This window comes from Aquarana catesbeiana, linkage group LG08 (genome assembly GCF_042186555.1).
Source record: "Aquarana catesbeiana isolate 2022-GZ linkage group LG08, ASM4218655v1, whole genome shotgun sequence".
In the NCBI taxonomy this organism is placed as follows: domain Eukaryota; kingdom Metazoa; phylum Chordata; class Amphibia; order Anura; family Ranidae; genus Aquarana; species Aquarana catesbeiana.
This window is the reverse complement of record NC_133331.1, coordinates 91,412,705-91,430,048: the sequence shown is the minus strand read 5'-3', so window position 1 is coordinate 91,430,048 and position 17,344 is coordinate 91,412,705.

Genomic DNA, 17,344 nt, shown 5'->3' with positions numbered 1-17,344 from the left:
GCGGAACATTTGGATCTCGCTACTCAAGCTGGATATATCATTTGTACGATGCACAATTTTATGCCAATATGCCTGCCTATAGGCTTACTGTACGTTCCCCGGGGGCTGGGCACGGACGAGAGCCCACCTGAAATATATACAACATGACTCACGTATCTTAATGCTAAAGGCAAGCTGCTAAATATAGTGACGCTCGAATTCTGGGGAGTATGGTTATGTCCCTGAATTTGGTACAATCGCTCCTGTTGTCTGTGCTTGTTTTACAGCGAATTATCGCTCCCCTAGTCACGGGTGTCCCCTCAGACCCCGTTTGGTTTTTTTTCTTTTTTTATTGTTTCAGTAACAGTTGCCCTAGGGCACAAGAGAGGTTTCCCTGGCATGCCTGGCAACAGCAAACTGCATATATGCATAAATGGATGCATTGCCTACCCAGGTATGCTAGTGTGTTGAAACAACTAAGTTTAGAATGCTTTGACTGGTTATATGTTCCGTTTACATATTACATGCTGAAAAGTGATAAAATATGGTGTTTACTCATTGCTAGGATGTTCTTTCCTAATAATCAATATATTGGGGGGTTTTTATACACAAATGATACTGGGGGTCCCCGTCTGCTTGGCCTTACACACTTGGGTGTGAGGTTGGGGAGGGGAGATGAGCAGTCCCTCACATATGGCGAAGTCAATGTTGAAATGGATATTGAGTATGCAGCATACACAGACGCAAATAAGCTCCCATGCAGGATGTCAAATGCTTGACTTGGAATGTGAGAGGTCTCAGGGCTAAACCCAAACGTAATGCAGCATTGGCATATCTTAAAACATTACATGTAGACATTATAGTTTTGGTCGAGACCCATCTCACAGGCCAACTGGCACTCAAGAAACCATGGGTGGGTTGGCTCTATCAAGCCCCCTACTCTGCTAACTCTAGGGGAGTGGCTATACTTGTGGCGAAGACAGTACAGTTTGTGTTACTCACGCTTAAATCTGACCCACAGGGTAGATTTATATTTCTACATGCTAAAGTGAATGGGCTAGAATTGTTAATTTTGGCTTTCTACGTCCCACCTCCCTTTCAACTTAATGTCATACACGAGGGGATAGCGTACATGTCTCAATTTCCTACTGTTCCTGCGTTGTGGATAGGCGATTTTAACAATATACTGGGAACTAGACCGTTTATCACTACGTCCGCCTCAATCTAGAACCCTTGATAGCAATTCTGAAACACAAAACACAGACCTGGGCTAGACTACCCCTTGGAGTGCTAGGACGGATTAATTTAATTAAAATGGTGCTTCTCCCTAAATTTTTATATGTGCTGTGGCACTCCCCGATTTACCTACCGTTATGGATCTTTAAATCTATCGAGGCCATCCTTAAACTCATTTGTCTGGGGATCTAGCCGTCATAAACTATCCTGGCAAACGTTGAAAAATCCGACAGACTTGGGAGGTGCGGCCCTACCCGATTTTAATTTGTACTATCTAGCGGCACAACTGTCCCACTTTTTCCACTTAGATAAATACGACAAACTCCGTTGTTTATCCCTGCTATGTACCCCACAAGGACGCAGAGTTTCACACCAATTCCAGGCCCTTTTTAAAGGCACCTACAAACTAGACAATAGAAAAGGACTACTGTATCACTACTGTAGAGTTTCGGAAGCAGTTAAAAATAAACTTAAAATACCACCCACGCATTCCCATGCACCCCTATGGGATAATCCAGACTTGGGAGAACTCCTAAAAGTGCCAAATCCCGAACTATGGCTTCACTATGGGGTAGGATTTCTATCGGATGCCTACCATGATAATGTCCTAAAATCATTCCAACAACTCAAAACAGACTTTGACCTACCTAATAATATGCTCTTTCGTTATTTCCAGCTCCGCCATGCTCTTAATACTCAATTCAGAGGGGCTCCCCCCAATTTAGAGCAAACGGATGTTCTGTATATTATGTTGGGGTCTGACCATCGCAAGACTTATTTCTGGATTCTACAACTCACTGCTTAGACCCACGGCAGTGGCAATAGCATATAAACTGAAAGACAGATGGTCAGGGGACGTGGGGGAGCTGGAAGATGATGAATGGGAGGATGCCCTTGAAACCTGTAAAAAAGTTTCCACCAAACTGTCAGATCGTCTCACACATCTGTACATTCTACACAGATCCTATTTGACACCTCACCGCATAACCAAATACAAGCCCAATCAAAACCCAAACTGCCCCCGGTGTAATAACCCCTCCAGCACTTTCTTTCATCTCCTCTGGCTATGTCCAGCAGTACAAGATTTTGGTCCCAAATAGTAAAATTCATCCATGATGAAATGGGATCTCCACTGACATTATGCCCTAAACAATGTTTATTGGGGGTGTTTCCAGACCCTGACTCAAATACCATAAGATATTTCTTCAAGAAGCGTTATTCATAGCCAGACTGCTAATAGCTAGAAGATGGATGCAAACCGCTCCCCCAACACTGGGCGAGTGGATAGCTAATATTAACGGTGTACTTCCGTACAAAAAAGAAATCTATGCCCACAGGGGATGCCCGAACAAATATGGCAAAGTGTGGGATACCTGGTTGGAAAATGCCTCTACTTGTAACACACCCGTAGAATAATATATGCATGATTTTAGAAGTCCCATTGCAACACAAAAACCAGATGAAAGTGGTCCCTTTTAATGTACCATTGATTATATGTTGGTCTCCTGCAGGAAGGTGGGGGAAGGTGCGACAGGATACCCTGGGTGTGCTGAGAGTGTGTAAAGTGCTTTCGCCTTATGCTGGCTATGTATCTTCACCATGTACCCTATTGACTTCATCTTCTGTTGTATCCCAACCTCTTTATTAATGTACCATGAACGTCTATACTCTGTATGTACTTTACCATTGTCAATAAAAACACCACGTTAATTGTAAAAAAAAAAAAATTGCTCGCGGCTGTAATGTATTGTCGGCTGCCGGCAATATAGATAAAAAAAACATTGAAAAAAAACGGCGTGTGGGCATACCAGACCCCCCCCCGACCCATACCAAGGCCACTTGCCCTCAACATGTGGACGGTGCCTCATCCCCATAACCCTTGCCCGGTGGTTGTGGGGTTCTATGGGCGGGGGGCTTATTGGAATTAGGAAGCCCCCTTTAACAAGGGGGCCCCCAGATCCCACCCCCCTATGTGAATGGGTATAGGGTACATTGTCCCCTCGCCCCCTCTGATGTCACATGATGGAACACATGGGAGAGCTTTTTTTTTTGTTTTTGTTTTTTTGTTTGTTTTTTTTTTTTGGGTCTGTCTGGGACCCCAAAGCACCCTCCCCATGTTGAGGGCAAGTGACCTGTATGGTTCAGGAGGGGGGAGGCTCGCTTGTCCCCCCCCCCCCCTTTCCTGGCCTGCCATGGCTGCTTGCTCGAAAAAGGGCCTGGTATGGATTTTGGGATGGACCCCCACACCATTTTTTTTTTTTTTTTTTTTTTTTTTTTCTCAATGTTGGCACGGGTTTCCCATTAACCACTTCAATACACTGTGTTTTATATATACTACACTGCCTGCACTGAGTCTACACTGAATATCTACTTTTAGCAATGGTTATCTCAAAGTGTCTACTATTAAGCAGGACTTTTACTTTCAAACTTTAAAATGGAGAACAGATTTATTTTGAACTCCACTTTAATGGCATCCTTTTCTACCATATGTTGCTTCCCTTTTTTTTTCCTTTGCAGAGAAAGGTATGTCGGCTGCCATTGCTGACCTTTCTTGCTGAAAATGCTATTTGCCCAGCCACCTTCAGAGTTACTAACCCTATACAAGCATTGTACATGTAAGTCAGAACTGGTTAGATCAGCATGACAGGTCATACAGTGCATCCAGAATGTATTCACAGCGCTTCACTTTTTGCAATTTTTTTGTTATGTTACATCCTTACTCCAAAATGGATTAACCACTGTTATCCTGACTGGGCGTCGTATGACGTCCAACAGTATAAGCCACGATCGCGCTGCAATTGGTGTCGTGGTGTGTCACACTGACACACCGCAACGCCGATCTAGGTAAAGAGCCTCTGACCAATCACAGGTGATCACAGCATGTAACCAGGAAGTGTCGGTAAATGGGTTTCCATCGGTTCACGTTGACAGGGAGAGCCAATTGGCGGCTCTCCTGTCACAGGGGGGTCTGAGCTAATAATTAGCACACTGATTATCAGCTCAGCCCCTACAGTACCAGAGGTGCCACCACAGCTGTCAATAAGTGCCCATCAGCTGCCAGTCAATGCCCATCAAAGTGCCTGTCAGTACACATGTCAGATGCCAATCAGTGCCCATGTCAGATGCCAATCTGTACCTTATCAGTGCCATCTATTAGTGCCCATCAGTGCTGCCTATTGGTGCCCATCAGTGCTGCATATTAGTGCCGCCTATCGGTGCCCATCAGTGCTGCATATCAGTGCCGCCTATCAGTGACCAATTCTACATATTAGTGCCTCCTCATCACTGCCACCTTATCTGTGCCCGTCAGTGCAGCCTCATCGGTGCCCCTCAGTGAATGAGAAAACAAAATTTTATAACGTAAACAAAGCAAAACTTTTTTTTTTTTCAAAAATGTTGGTCTTTTTAAGTTTGTTTAGCAAAAAAAAAAAACCCCAGTGGTGATCGAATACCATGAAAAGAAAGCTCTATTTGTGGGAAGAAAATGATAAAAAGTTTGGGTACAGTGTTGCATGACCGCACAATTGTCATTCAAAGCGCTGAAAATTGTCCTGGGCAGGAAGGGGGGGAAGTGCCCTGTATTGAAGTGGTCAAATTCATTATTTTCCTTAAATTCTACAAACAATACCCCATAATAACAATGTAAAAGAAGTTTGAAATCTTTGCAAATTAATTAAAAATAAAAAATGAAAAAAATTACATGTGCATAAGTATTCACAGCCTTTGCTCAATATTATGTTGAAGCACCTTTGGTACCAATTACAGCCTCAGGTCTTTTTGAGTATGATGCTACAAGTTGGATTAGGAGCATCTGTGCACAGCTATTTTCAGATCTCTCCAGAGATGTTCAATCTGGTTCAAGTCTGGGCTCTGGCTGGGCTACTCAAGGACATTCACAGTGTTGTCCCATAGCCACTCTTTTGTTGTCATGGCTGTGTGCTTAGGGTCGTTGTCCTGTTGGAAGATGAACCTTTGCCCTGGCCTGAGGTCCAGTGTGCTCTGGAGCAGGTTTTTATCAAGAATGTCTCCTATACATTGCTGCATTCATATTTCCCTCTATCCTAACTAGTCTTCCAGTTCCTGCCACTGAAAAACCTCCCCACGGCATGATGCTGCCACCACCATGCTTCACTGTAGGGATGGTATTGGCAAGGTGATGAGTGGTGCCTGGTTTTCTCCAGACATGACGCTTGCCATTCAGGCCAAAGAGTTCAATCTTTGTTTCATCAGACTAGAGAATTTTGTTTCTCATGGTCTGAGAGTCCTTCAGGTGCCTTTTTTGCAAACTCCAGACAGGCTGTCGTGCCTTTTACTGAGGAGTGGCTTCTGTCTGGCCACTCTACCACACAGGCCTGATTGGTGGAGTGCTGCAGTGATGGTTGTTCTTCTGAAAGGTTTTCCTCTCTTCATAGAGAAACACTGGAGCTCTGTCAGAGTGACTAAGGCCCTTCTCGCCTGATCGCTCAGTTTGGCCAGGTGGCCCGCTGTAGGAAGAGTCCAGGTGGTTCCAAACTTCTTTCATTTACAGATGATGGAGGCCACTGTGCTCATTGGGACCTTCAATGCTGCAGAAATCTTTCTGTACCATCCCTCAGATCTGTGCTTCCATACAATCCTGTCTAGGAGGTCTACAGACAATTCCTTGGACTTCATGGCTTGGTTTGTCCTCTGACATGCATTAACTGTGGGACCTTTATATAGACAGGTGTGTTCCTTTCCAAATCATGTCCAATCAACTGAATTTACCACAGGTGGATGCCAATCAAGTTGTAGAAACATCTTAAGGATAATCAGTGGAAACTGGATGCACCTGAGCTCAATTTTGAGTGTCATAGCAAAGGCTGTGAATATTTATGACAAATAATTGTGCAGCGCTAAATGAGAACAGTCATATGAATAAGACTGTGTATATAGTGCAAAAAAAAAGTTAACATTAAACACTCCAAGGCTGCTTTCACACTGGGGTGGTAGGGGGCGTCGGCGGTAAAACAGCGCTATTTTTAGCGCTGCTTTACCAGCGGTATTCGGCCGCTAGCGGTGCGGTTTTAACCCCCGCTGGTGGCCGAAAAAGGGTTAAAACCGCTCGTATAGCGCGGTTAAAGCTGCGCTGCCCCATTGATTTCAATGGACAGGAGCGATGAATACACCGCTCCTTCACCGCTCCAAAGATGCGGCTGGCAGGAGTTTTTTTCTTCTCCTGCCAGCGCAACGCTTCAGTGTGAAAGCCCTCGGGCTTTCACACTGAACAAACAGCAGCGGCTATTTTGGGTCGGTTTGCAGGCGGTATTTTTAACGCAATAACGCCTGCAAACCGCCCCAGTGTGAAAGGGGTCTTAATGACACACATGTAAACAAATAGATGAATATACTGAATATAGTCCACAATGTGATGAAAAAAATAGATGTAATCCACGGATGGAAGATGAAGTATGATGATAATCCAGGTAAGTGAATAACCACCTTGAGACATCAAATATAGGGACAAGTGTGGAAAGAAGATACAGGGAGAAGCCACCACCAGCATAAGGAAGGCTTACCAGAGCAATTGCACTCAACAAGGCTTAAGCCCAGTGCGTTGTCAAGGCTTATGGTGTCAGCACACCGATATATAGGGACATCCTCGTCTGTAAATGTTGACACAGGAGGATGGTGATCACGCTGCCCCTCAGGTGACTCTCAGCAGAGAGGGAAAGCTCAGAGGGAGATTGGTCGAATCCTTCCCATAAGCCAAAAATGAAACAAAAGTTCCACATAGTGTAAATCAGCATTACAAAGAATATTTATTGAAAATTGAGAACACTCACATTTGAGCAGATAAAAAAGCGCTTGTAAATTGACTGTAGAGTTAACGCAATGGCATCAGCAGGCTCGTCCGACGCATTTCGTCTAAACAGACATAATCTGGGGTGATTTTTACTGGTTGTTTTTTTACATTGTGAATATTTATGTACATGTGATTTTTTTTTTTTTTTTAATGAATTTGCAAAGATTTCAAACAAATTTCTTTTACATTATCATTATTGGGTATTGCTTGTAGAATTTTAAGGAAAATAATGAAATTGATCAATTTTGGAATATGGCTGTAACATAACAAAATGTGCAAAAATAGAAGCGCTGTGAATACTTCCGGATGCACTGTATATTGCAGGTATCCTTATATAAATATTGTATTTCAGTTGGCCCAAACAAGCTCAAATAATCCCCCACCCTTGTCCAAGAACCATTAGTGAGGCTATGCTCTTCATAAGCCTGACTGAACAGCAGCAATGCACAGTGAACACATGCTTACATAACCAGGACATATTTTTTTCTTAACATACTTATAAACCACATATGTAACCCTTCAAAGCAGAGTGAAAGAATTCCCCTTCAGAGAGCAATAACAGAAAGGCCTTATATTTGGGAGCTCGAAATTAGATCAGCGTGCTTTCATGGGCAGCTAGACGAATGCATCAAAACTGGATTGGCTATGGCCTATATATCTGTTACATAACATTTACCTCATTTCTGTTTCGTGACCACAGTCGAGCATTAGTAAATGAATAGAGACTGAATACTTTGACTGTAAAATAACATTATAGACAGTTTTGCTTATGTTAAGGTTTTCTTTCTTCTATCACTACTTTTTCTTTTTCTTTTAAACCAAATCGCAGATACTAAGCATTTTTCTTCCTAGTACCAAGATATAGTGTACATCTGCTGAATTATTAAAAAAAAAAAAAAAAGCAACGATGATGTGCAAAGTATAGCAAACCATTAATTCAATTATGCCACGTACACACGATCGGAATTTCAGCCCACAAAAGACCGATGAGAGTTTTTCATCGGAAAATGTGACCATGTGTATGCTCCATTGGACTTTTGCTGGCCAAATTCCAGCCAGCAAAAGATTGAGAGCATGTTCTCAATTTTTCGGTCGGAAAAAATTCCTATCCGAAAATGTGATCGCCTGTTGCAATTTCGACGCGCAAAATTCCTACGCATGCTCAGAAACAATTCGACGCACGCTTGGAAGCATTGAACTTCATTTTCTTGGCTCGTCGAAGTGTTGTACGTCACCGCGTTCTTGACGGTCGTAAGTTCAGTGAACTTTTGCGTGACCGTGTGTATGCAAGGCAAACTTGAGCGGAATCCCATCGAAAAAGCCATCATATCTTTTTCCAACGAGAAGTCCGATCGTGTGTACGCAGTATTAGAGTTCTTTCTGATTTGAAGTTCCATTAATAAGAACCACACTCCAATCTGTATTCTTTCAAGTCGCTTTATTATATCATCTACAGTAGTCTTACAGCCATGATGTTTGTACCGAAACGAACCATCTGCTTAACGCATTTCTCCACATAGACGCTTGATCACAAAGACCACCTTTTTTGAACCCCCTACCTGGAGTCCAGAGATTATTAAAGTATGAGCAGGTCTAATGCAGTGCATTGGGACTAGGATAGGTCTCCCTGGTTCCTATAGGTTATTGCACACCTGCAAGGTTCAAACCTCTTCAGTGTTTATTCCATCAAATTATTCTGTTCAGAAGATATCTTGAATCTTCTCCATAAACGTTTTGATTTTTGCACATAGTCAGAATCTGATCTCAGGGGTGTGCCCAAGTTGACCAATGGAATGTGGAATCTCTACCTCCACTCTGCACCTGAGCCTTTCACATCACTCAGCACTTTCTTCCCAAGTCTCTTGCATGGCTAGGGTCATGACCAAAGGGAAGAAATCCCTGAGTACACCTTGCTAAGTAAAAACAATCCTGGCCCACCATTACATGTCCTGAGTTTGCGGCCTTTACTTCCAACATGGCGGCACAGACTGAACCTGTGGCTCAGGGGAGACTCAAACTGATTTCATTGCTCCAATGACGACAATCGTGAACTTCCAGAATTCAATCTCCAATGACGGTGCTTTTGTGCACGGTGACATAGTCCTAGAGATAAAGTTGCCCATAGATATTAGATATCAGAAAATGGCTAAAGTTCTAATATCTATAATGTAGTAGCAGACCATGTCACCAATCAGGCAGGTTACAAATTCTTGTTTTATTTATTACTTTTCCCTTATAAATTAGCACTGGAAGAGTCTGCGGTCTACCCTGTTCCTCTTAATAGGCCTAAGCATGACTAGCTTAGAGTTTGCAGAGGCTCTGGAGGCCTAGCAATTATTCAGCAGAATTTTGATGGACCTCTCAGCCACCTTCCTCCTGTAACACCTGTGTAATTACTAGTGTAATTGATTTTAACATAAAGTATAAGAGTGCTGTCAGCATAGTCAGTACAATATTAGGGACCAGTGCTGTGCACAGAAGATATCAGAGAAGTGCAGCAGTGCAGGGAATTAACTTTAAGTTTTCTCAGTAGCTCAGCAGAATTTTCAGCATCAACTGATCTTTTCTTAGTATAAGTTCTTACCCTTCCACCACCCCAGCCGTAGCAGTATGTCCATTTGCTCACCGTGCTCAGATGCAGGTACAGGCCCATTTAAATCCTTTCCCACAACTCCCTGGGTTCCTGGACATGTGTAGGAAAAGAAGTTTCTCAGCTTTCCCTCCGCCCCCCCCCGGCAGCTCAGAAGGGCTACACCTGATGTGGCAGATGTAGCTGGGCAAATAATTTACAGCCAGGCGAGAGGCCCTCCTCGGTCAGAACCAACATGTGGGCAGCTGGGCATGAGTTGAATAGCACATAGCTTCTCCAGAAGACCCAGCTACTGTGGGGAGCACCTCCCCATCTGCTACCAGCGTACTGCAGTCTGGGTGGCTGACCGCTCTCTTTTTATATTAAAATCAATTACATTGTTGTCTCAAGTGACATACCGTAGGTGTCCCAGAGGAAGGTGGCTGGGAGGCCCATCAAAATTCTTCTGAATAGTGGGTAGGCCCCTGGTGTATCCCAAACTCCAAGCCCATAGCAACTAGTCATGCTTAGGTTGTTCACCTGTATTATCAGAGCAACCCTAGAACTCGCCCAGAGGGACACTGTTAAAGAGGATAATTTCAAGTAGCTGTTTCTGTACTTTTTGAATAAAATGGTGATTCTCAGTTTAACCCTCTGTATAGATGTGACACTACCCCAAGAGGAGCCACTGAATTGCTTTGTGATTTCTCTGTGCACCTGAAGATGAAAAACCTCACTCACTCAGCACTTACCGACACACCTTGAAATATTTTAAAGAATTTATAAGGCCAAGCATAGTCTAAAAGAAGAGGATTTGCAAATGTACTTATACAAACAATCAATAAGACAGTAACATTACACTAAGAGATATGGTTAAACACCTGCAGTGTTCTTCTGACGAACGGTAATTAACAGAACTGAAATGCATTTACCTAGCAACAGTATATGGATAGCCCTAACTTGCTATAACAGTCCCAGTTTTATCCCACTGGCCAGCGATTGATCGGAAAAAAAAAATTGTGCTTGGCCGGAGGTTCCCTGTTTATTGACAGTTTATTCTTTAACCACTTGCCGCCCACCCACCGTCACATGACAGAGCAGCAGTTCTGGGTGGACGTCATATGACGGTGCCCCTGAAACGGCTGCTCTCGCATGCCCATCGTGGCCGTGCCGTGTTCCTAGTACACGGCGCAATCCTGATCAGTGGTAGCTCCTCCCAGGGCAGGTAATCGGTGCCCTGCTTACAGGAAAGCCCCAGCAGTGCCCATTAGTACCACCAATCAATGCCCATTAGTGATGCCAGTCAGTGCCTGCTCATCAGTGCTGCCTATCCGTGTCACCTGTCAGTGCTCATCAGTGCCACCTATTCAGTGCCCATAACTGCCGCCTCACCAGTGCAGTCTATCAGTGCAAGCCTCATCAGCGCACATCAGTAATGAAGAAAAATTACTTATTTACAAAATTTACTGACCAATTAAGAAAAACTTTATTTTTTCAAAATTTTCGGTCTTTTTTCCTTTTTTTTTTTTTTTTTTTTATATAGTAAAAAAAAAAAAAAAAACAGCAGTGATTAAGAACCACCAAAAGAAAGCTCTATTTTGTGTGAACAAAATTTATTACAAATTCATTTGGGTATAGTGTTGCATGACTGCGCAATTGTCATTCAAAGTGCGACAGCACTGAAAAATGGCCTGGGCAGGAAGGTGGTAAAAGTGTCCTGTATTGAGGTAGTTTAAAAAAACAACAAAAAACACATCCCATATGTGTTATACACATCCTATATATGTTATACATGTTGATTTGTCCTGGGCCTACTGTTGCTATCCCCTGCGTGGGAATGTTGCATCTGTATCCTTTTTTTTTTTTTTTTTTTTTAATTATTTTTATGTTCCAATTAAAAAAATATTGTACCAGGGTAAAAGAAAATTGTTGACCAGAAAATTTGGGGGCCTTTGAAGAAAGCACAACCATTCCCAACAAACAGATTAATTTGCATGATGTTGATCTCTTACCAGTCCCAGGGCACTCTTTTCTGGGTCTCTGGACATGTGCTCTGATTCAGTAAAAGTCAAGTACAAGTAGGACAGGGATAGAGGTTGCTGTGATATCTCTTTAATTCCTGCTGAGACAGTTCCTCTTTTCCTTCTTTACAAGTGGTAGAAATGCTCTCCAGTCTTTCTAATCCAAAGGGGCACTGGATTGTTCCCAAATGAAGGGGTGCTAAGGCAACCCCATTAGGGGAGAACTATTTCACTGAACCGGAAAATGGACCACTCTTCCCATTTAACTCCAACCTTGTGCTCTTTCTCAGCTGCTCAGCACAAGAAAAGGTTGCAGCTGAGTAGCACGTGGTCCCCACAGTGACTTCCTCCCTACATTCTCTAGGCTGGAGGCACAACATAGCTGCCTTTTCCAGCAGCCCAGTACACTGTCCCCTTGCGCTGTTGCATTAGCCAATTACTCGATCCAGACCCAACCAAGATGGCTGCCCCCTGCACTGGAGACACACTGTAGATGAGCATTGCAAAGTGGTCTCCTTAAAGATGGCAGCAGCACTTCTGCATTAATGACTATTCGATGTAACCCTGTCCATACTGCAGAGGGATAATTCAACAGCAACAAAGGAAGAAGTTCCACAGCAGTTATCAGCTACAGTCAAGGTTTTAAGTTTTTATATAGACTATACTATGTAGCCATGTTCTCTGATTGAGGCACAAAGACATTGCTGCAAACAGTCCATGTTTGTGCAGCTTTCATTATTCTGCAGTGTACCTGACAGGGAAAGGGAGGGGCAGCCTTGGGAGTACTGACAGGAGGAGAGAACCGAATGAGAAGAACAGAATAATTACCTTTATTCGTTTGATACTGTTTTCTTCTTGGAACATCAATAGGCTGGGGCAGGGAAATAACACTACCAAATGTTTTAATTGTGGCAGAGAAAGTGGTGTCATCTGCCTGGATTTTCTGTGTAAATCTCAGGACTGGAGGGACAGAAAAACAAATCCTTTGGCTGATAAAGCAGGTCCTTTATGTGGGTTTAATCCATGTATTTAGTGTGTCTGCAGTCCAGCTTTAACCGCTTCCGGACCAGCCACCGCAGTTATACTGCGGCAAGTTGGCTCCCCTGCGCGAGCCATTGTAGCTGTATGTTGGCTCTTTAAGTCGCCTCTGGCGCCCAAAGCGTGTCCCCAGAGCTGATGCAAGTGCCTGGCGGGCGTGATGACCCCCGGGCACCCGCGATTGCTCGTTACAGAATGAAAACGGGGATGTGTGTGCCCCTGAAAGAACAAATCCCGGTTCTTTCAGGGCCATAGAGACAGATCGTGTGTTCATACTAAGTATGCACACCAATCTCTCTCTTTCCCTAGTTAGTGTCCCCCCCCCCCTACAGTTAGGACAAACCTAGGGAACACAGTTAACCCCTTGATCGCCCCCTAGTGTTAACCCCTTCCCTGCCGGTGTCATCTGATCGCAGGTATAAATGTCACTGGTCCCAAAAATGTGTCAAAAGTGACCGATTTGTCCGCTGCAATATCGCAGTTCCGATAAAAATCGCCGATCAACGCCATTACTAGTAAAAAAAAAAAAAAAAAAATAATAATAATAAAAATGCCATAAATCTATCCCCTATTTTGTAGACGCTATAACTTTTGCGCAAACCAATCAATATACGCTTATTGCGATTTTTTTATTTTTTCCAGAAATATGTAGAAGAATACATATCAGCCTAAACTGAGGGATTTTTTTTTTATTGGGATATTTATTATAGCAAAAAGTAAAAGATATTGTGTGTTTTTTTTTTTTTTTCAAAATTGTCGCTCTTCTTTTGTTTCTAGCGCAAAAAATAAAAACCGCAGAGGTGATCAAATACAACCAAAAGAAAGCTTTATTTGTGGGAAAAAAGGACGTCAATTTTGTTTGGCTACAGCGTCGCACGACCGTGCAATTGTCAGTTAAAGCAACGCAGTGCCGTATTGCAAAAAATGGCCTGGTCATTGAGCAGTCAAATCTTCTGGAGCGGAAGTGGTTTAAAGTAGAAGTCTAAAACTTTTTTTTATTACTCTCTTGACATCTGTTCTCATTTCCTGCCCTGAATGGGACCATTTATCAGAATTGGAACAAGTGGAAGGCTTCTGAACATGGGTAGCAGAGATATTAAGCATCTACTATATATTACAGATGTAGAGGAATGGCATAGAGCCCAGATATGGCCCTTAAGAATGACAGGACCCTCCTTTTTAAAGAGATTTTAATCAGATTTAATGATCCGTCATTTTGGATATCTCAGTTTTGCAGCGCCAATCAACACAGCACTCTATAATACCAGTGTTTTTTGTTTTTTTTCAATTGTAATCAAACTTATTGTGTTCACTCTACTAAGTCCTGGTATTGCATACATTTGCTGGCTTTTATTTAACAAGATTACAAATGGTATGGTGTAACTCATACTAACTGTCATGAATCTGTAGTAATACTTTCATGTCCTGTCTGTCTGCTTACCTCTGGTCTGTGTATCAGCCTTAGGGCCTGCACTCTCACACCTGCATGGCTAAGTAATCTTCCTCCATCCTAGCCTCTACAGCAGGGGTCTCAAACTGGCGGCCCTCCAGCTGTTGCAAAACTACAAGTCCCATCATGCCTCTGCCTGTGGGAGTCATGCTTGTAACTGTTACCCTTGCAATGCCTCATGGGACTTGTAGTTTTGCAACAGCTGGAGGGCCGCCAGTTTGAGATGCCTGCTCTACAGGATACACTATTTAACACCGTGCTGTCCAAGCCTGCCGGGCTGTTCAATATTGTGTTTGGCTTCCTGTGTGTGTCTTGCTGTGTGCTCTACATCTGATTCTGTTTACCGTCTTTGGCTTGTTCTTTGACTATCCCTGCCTGCTTAATACCCTGACCTTTGGCATGTTCTTTGTCTATCTTTGCCTGCTAGTTGCCTCGACCTTTGGCTTATCTCACCCTAGGGACTGCGACCTGGAGCCAGTTGCAGCGCAGTCCATCCTCACCACTAGAGGCTCTGGTGAACACCTCCTGGCTCTTAGACTTTGCACCGTGGGGAATCTTATGCTCTAGCTCCTAGTGTGATTCGTGTCGGTGCTCCAGAGGACCTGCTTTCCTGAACCACCCAGAGCCCCATCCGCAGCAGTCAGCCGTAAGGTCCACTACCTTAGCAGTGCACTTCTGACCGGGTGCACGGGGTGCATCTGTCACCTGGACTCAGGTGACTTGACACTAAGCATCTTGAGAGCATAATAAGAATATATATTATTGCTATGGATTACTGAAGAACCCTTTGGGCTACCAGTCCATAGTTGTCCCACCAGGCAGATGCAGCACAAAAGGTCACTTGGCAGGGAGAGCATAAAATTTAGTGTCCTCGTAATTTTTTGGAGTGAGGAATTCTGACAAAGAAATATAACAGACCTTAGGGTTTTCTCAGCTCAGAGAATCTGCTTAGGGCAAAATAAGTAAAGCTAAGCAAGGGGCAGATCTTACTCCTGTTTTATGTAAGTTCTAATATTCAAGAATGAATAAATTCTTCTATAAACCCAATCCTTACTGCTTCTCATTAAAGTAAGAAAGGGCTTTATACTGTAACCATGCAGAACACAAACAGAAAATTAGATACGTTTCCACTGCTGACCTCTAGGCCTGCTTGTTGCGTGGAGAAAGGCATTTTTTTTCAGAGGCGGATTGCTTTCTAACAAAATCCTAGATCACAAAGCCAAAGGAAAATACTTGACATTTTAAAACTGTAATACTCAGCATCTGCTGCTCTTACTGGAAGAGCTAGCGGTTAATTATAAATGTGCATAGTATAGCGTCTGGTTTAGATTAAACTTCCAGTTGCTTTTCACGCCATTGGCAGTTGGTTAACTTTGGCTATGTACATTCTTCCTTCTATCTAGAGGGAGATGTGAACTGCAAGTCATGTGCAGATGAAATCGGTGAAGGATTTGGTTACAATATATAGAGATGTATCTAAAGCATGGAAACGGAGCCTCAGTCTGTACATATCTAAGGGAGCATTAAAAACCCTGAATTCATTTTCTGGGAGAGGGCAGAGAGTTATGGCTTAGAGTGAAACATTGTGAAAGAACTGAGCATATTAAGAGGGGCTTCTGTATGTTTCAGTGCTAACAGCAGCAAAATATGTTTCCAGAACACCTACTTTATATTGTTACATGTTCCCATGAACATAACATAACAACCTAGTTATGTGTTGATAGTGATTTATTAACAACTGTAAAGTAGATCTGAACACTGTCTTAACAAAGCGTTACAAATTTGGAAACTGCCCTCCTGCATTGTGTGTTAATAAGGCTCTGTTCACTGTATTGGAATCATGGGAAGAATCGCAAGATTCCGAGATTCTGCCTGAGATTCCAGAATTGCAGCAAAATGCAGGATTCGTTTGCAATGCCATTATTTATTAATGGAACCCCAAATGTGGCTGGCTGTGTGCCAAAATTTGGTACATGAGCTTCTTTCTGGAACAATATTTTAATTTTGTTATGAAGGCAAACCAACAGGTACAGCTGTAGAAATCCCACGCAAGGGATACAAATAGTGAGCACCATTAAGAACCATAGGGAGTTACAAACAGAATGTGCTCATGGGTGAATCATTTAAAACTACAAGGTCCTCCTGGGCAAGGCCTGGGGAACAACACAGGGTGCCTGGGCCCACGGGTCCAAAGGATAAGAACGGGGTGTGGACAGGTCCACTAAAAAATAAAAAAATATATAAAATGTAGGAGGCAAGAAAAGAGAAGAGAAAGACAGAAAAGGAGGTGGGGAGGGGGGTCAGAAAAAGGAAATGGAGAGGAAAGAGCGTAGATTCCCCCAGGCTGGAGAATAGATGACATCAGGTGGGAAGGCCTAATCTGGACGGATGCAGGGTTGGAAGAGCCCAGGACCACCATGGGGTCCACACCTTAAGAAATATAGTGTGGGAGTCACGGAGGATACTGGTCATCTTCTCATTGATCATGAGGGTTGTCAGGATGCTCTTTACCTCCGCAAACGAGATCACACGTTTGGCAGCAATAAATAGATATGTATTGCCATTTAGTCTGTGTAGGGACAGACTGAGACATTCTCAGGATCAGCCATGACCACCTCCTTTGACGCATCTAAATGCTAAGAAATATTTTTTAAAACTTTTTTTAGGTATGCTGTGTATGAGAACACAGAAGAAACGTAAAGTGGGGGTTTTCTTAATATTGAGAAATGTAAAAAATAAAGTTTAAAACAAGTGTAGCACCCTGGAGTTTAGGCAGGGTTGCTCCTCGCAAATTTACTTGCCAGGAGTAGTTATCCTGGTTGACTCCTAGAGATCTATTGATTTCTCCCTAAGTTTGGCCTTGTTGCACTTTTCTCTTCTACCACTAGGTGGCCGGGTACTTGGTGGCACTAGATACGAGAAGAGTAACGCAAGGTCAGGTTATGGGTGTATGGGGTATCTCAGCCAATGGGCAGGGGTTTTCTTGGATCCCTTGGCCTGCTGGGAAAGCCTATATATTCGGATGGAGTCAGGTGAACTGTGTTCTGTGCCACCTGGACGGCTGTCTGGGTGGACGTGTGTTGTACTGCAGTGGCTGCTAGGCCAGAGATTGGGCCTTTCCCACGCACATCTAGCTGCTAGGCTGTCTGAGGGCCTATCCAGAAGCAAGAGAGCAGGGCTGGGACTGCGGGTTGCAGTCCAACCAAAAGTGACGGTTCTGTCGACCG